Source organism: Schistocerca cancellata, chromosome 5 (genome assembly GCF_023864275.1).
Source record: "Schistocerca cancellata isolate TAMUIC-IGC-003103 chromosome 5, iqSchCanc2.1, whole genome shotgun sequence".
Classification (NCBI taxonomy): Eukaryota; Metazoa; Arthropoda; class Insecta; order Orthoptera; family Acrididae; genus Schistocerca; species Schistocerca cancellata.
The window spans coordinates 707,380,492-707,384,736 of NC_064630.1; positions in this window are offsets into that span (position 1 = coordinate 707,380,492).

Below are 4,245 nucleotides of genomic sequence, written 5' to 3' on the forward strand. Positions count from 1 at the left end.
TGAAGATGACCCCATCGTTGGTTGAAACCGGTTGACGGTAAAATAAATAATGCGATTGTGACTGTCATTTCGAATAATTCGTAATATACGCTTAATTTTTATTTGTAATCACTCAGAAGCACCCTGCACCATACTGTATATCATCCTTTAGATCTTTTTCCAATTTTATTCTTCTTTTCTTGTTTCGTGACTCCCTAGTGGGTAACTGTGCTGCATACTCTGCTTTATCAATGTGAACCTTGTCCAACCGTTCTAGTTCTCTGATGTAGTTTGCTCTATGGTTAATTCCCATATTATGTAGCACATTCAGTGCAAACAACATGAAAAAAGCGCCAAAATCCTCTAATTCACATACGTAATTGTGTTTTCTGCAGTTTTATGTGTGTAGATTTTATGTTTTTGGGCTCTGTTATTCTCCAGATCCAGTGACAATGTCGCACATTCCTTTGAGGAAATCTGCTATTTATTTCGTTGAAATTCGGTTGAGCGTAAGAAAATACTCTGTTTCATTTATTTCATTTGCTGCTCTGTTAACCAGCGTTTAACTTTTTTTTTTGCATCGACTTTGGCTTCAACATTTAATCATTAGTAATGTGTACCTTCTCATCGCACCAGCCCGAGCTGGCCGCGGCGGCCGAGCGGTTTTAGGCGCCTCAGTCCGGACCCGCGCGACCGCTTCGGTCGCAGGTTCGAATCTTGCCTCGGGCATGAATGTGTGTGATGTCCTTAGATTAGTTAGGTTTAAGTACTTATAAGTTCTAGGGGACTGATGACCTCAGATGTTAAGTCCCATAGTGCTCAGAGCCATTTGAACCTTTCTTTTTTAAACCATGACGACAGGGCTGCTTTGATCACTGTTGAGGGGAGGCTGAATCTACGTGACTGGAAGGTAACTCCTGTTGTGAGGTCATTCATTATCAGCAAATCCAACAGCCCATTGCTAGAGCCGCAGTGCACTTACCACCACCGACGTCTTCAGGAATGTGCCGGTCCTCGAGGGTCATATACGAGGTGCTCTACTTCTCACCTACATGCCGTGTCTGGGATGCGAGTGTGGAGAAGCGCACTTTCATACCAGTCATCTGTCAGCAGTCTGCACGAACTGACACAACATTGAAAGGTCTCTGTTGGATTCCTTTCATGTTTAATTTCTTAAATCTGTTGCCATTTATGGAATAAATTCCTCTTCTAAATGTACTGTGGCGTTTCTGACTATCTGGGAGGAGACTGAGCAGTGGAACGTGTTACTTTTTCACATAAACAAGAACGATCTGTCACACTACTACACTTTAAAGCACAGTTTATATGTAATTCTTATATGTAATTCATGTCACACAGTCTCATACGGAACCTACATCCGCTTTCTTTTATATACTGTATATGATAAGATACTGTCATCCCCCTTCCCTTTTGTGTGAGAGGATGAATGAGCATATGTATTTCTAGTTGCATGCTTGAGGGTAGCAGACAAGGCTGTCTGCTAGAGAACAGTAGGACCAACGTCGGAACAGGTAGCTACGCTTCCTAAAAGCAAAGAGGTTTCTATCCTTAGTATGGTCCTGTCCGTCCGTTGTCATGTTGGTATAGGAAGCTGCCCCTCTGGCCACTTCCGTTGGTCTTTGTGAGCCACCCTCAGGAAGTACGCTCGGCAGTAGGGCAGTTGCAGTGTGGCCGTGGCGAGCGTCTGAAGTGGTAAGATCTCCGGCTAAGCGCGTGTCTATTAAGTCCGTAGGACAGCCTAACTGAAAATTTATTCACCTTTATTTCAGGTTTAGCTCTAAAATATCTAATGCTATCTTAAAGTGCAGCGGAGTGTAATTCTCGTGTTAAATTCAGATTATTTTTGCGGTAGTTGCTTTGTTACTACTTTGTGAGTAAAGTGGAACCACGTGTTGATCAGTAACTCTAACTAAGTTCATTAATCTTAAATCCGAATGTGCGTGAGGTTATAACGTCTCGTCTTGAGAATACTTTTTTTAATATAGCAACTTTTCTTTATGCTTTTCTTTATGTTCAACCCACGTGGGGTGTACTTTACGAGACCAGTACCACGTGCTTATATAACTGTTTGACCCATCAGGTTAATAGTAAGACGTTAGTAACCAGTTCAAGGTTTTTCTTTTGTCAATTGCTTTTCGATCTAATGTATTTTAATTATCAAAATTATTGTGGAGTTGTACGCTCTGTGTAAACCAAGTTGACCACGTGGAGCATGTGGTGTAATCATCAAAGCAGCCCTCAGCTATTCTTTTTTGCGAAGACTTCACAAAGAGTTAATATGAATTTAGTATACCAGTGTGTAGTAATTACATGACGGACAGGATTGTGGTATGAACGTAATTTCTTTGGGTAAAAACTGAATCTGTTGGTTGTGGTTAATTTCTTCTTGCTTATGTTTCAATGTTCTTCGTGTGTTATTTTATGAATGGAGTGTTGTATGCAGTTTTCCAAATCTTGGCTCCATATTTTATGTGTTCCGTAAGCTTACAATCTCACTTTTTTTAATCGTAAATAAGGCACCAGCTCAGTTATAACTCACGTATAATATGCTGAAATTTCAATGAACAATCTTAAAATAAATTTCCAAATATAAACTGATTTCTTTCTTTTTATTTAAATTCTCCTTTTTATATATATATATATATTACCGGTTTTGTATGACTATTAAAAGGTTATCATTAATGTTAGTCTGTGTGGTAAACCTAGACTAAATATCTGATGAAACAGTTGCCCAGTAATCCACGGTTAACGTCCCCAGACAGATCACGGCTTTTAACCCACTTTCATTGTCTATTAGCTCCGATTTCAGTATACCAAAATTAAAGCTACAACGTTACACATCAGCTAAGAAAATTAAAGTTACAATATTACACATGGCGACCCTGTTCTGTGATTCCGCTAGACTCTGGAATCTCTGAAACGTTAGATTGCGAGCGTGTTATAATCTTAATTTTTTTCCTACAGCACTCAAACAACTTCTGTGTTGTTTCCGAGCAGACTTTCAAAAGATTCACGGCGTTGTTGATCGGCGTTGCGTTGTTTGTCTTGTTTTGTTTTTTATACTTTTGTGTTTCATATGTCTGTGTGTTTTTTATCCTCGCTTGTAAATTCCACTGTTTCGATCTAAGATAAAAATTTGTTTTGCGTGTGAAAAAGTGCGTACTAGGTTGGGTATCTTTCGTGTGACTGTCGTAATTTTTGTGGGACACATTTATTTTGATTAGTGTGTCGCATACCGGTTATAAATTGCACTAATGCAGACACGTAACCAAACTAAAAGTAAGCGGTCCGACAACCTAACCAACATGGACCAAGGGGATAATTTAATTTCGAATGTTAACGCGTCGGGCGGTTCCGAAAATGCAATGGGTAATACTTCAGACGAAATGCAAGACAGGACGAACGGGCTCACATCAGAGCCACAAATTAATTTGCCTCCAACTAACCAAATTGATTTGGCAGAACTAATGAAAGCCTTATTGCAACAAAATAAAGAATCATTTGAAAAATCGTTCCGAGAACAAAAAGAATCATCCGAAAAATCGATCCGCGAGCTAGGCGAACAAATGACACAGAAATCTGAAAAATCGATCCGAGAGCTAGGGGAACAAATAGACGAAAAACTAATCCAGCAGACAAATAAAGTCGACAAGTCGATGCAGAGAGTGTCCGATGATATCTCACAAAGAATAAACAATCTGGCAAGTGAGATAAAAAGTGATATTATGAAAGAATTAGGCCGTACATTTGAACAAATCGATGATCGTCTGCAAGCCTTAGAACAGAGCAAGCGGAGGGGCGATGCCGAATCTAGAGAAAGCGAAGAACGGCTGCTTAGGAATTTCCTAGAGCTGAGGGAAGAATGCCAATGGGAGCACCAGCAGGTACTCTCGAGTGTCCAAGAGGCGGAAACGCATTGTCCCACATCCGTTAGAAACACAATAGCGGACAACAGTTTAGCGATCCACGCGTTGGAACAGCAAATAGAACAATTGAAGCAGACTGGGGCGGAGGACAAGAGACAAATTGATGATAAGATTGCGGCATTAGCGGCCATTGTAGGCACGATGAAGCTGACGGAAAGCGAGAACAATACAACACCGGTAGCGGCCGCAGAGACCGAAGAAGTGCGTTCTCTTCTGAGATTTCAGAAGGGACAGTTCGAAGTGAACAGGCAAAACAGAGCTGTAACAGGCGAATTGCAAGAACGTGTGGCGCATCTGGAAAACCGCATGGCGTGTGATT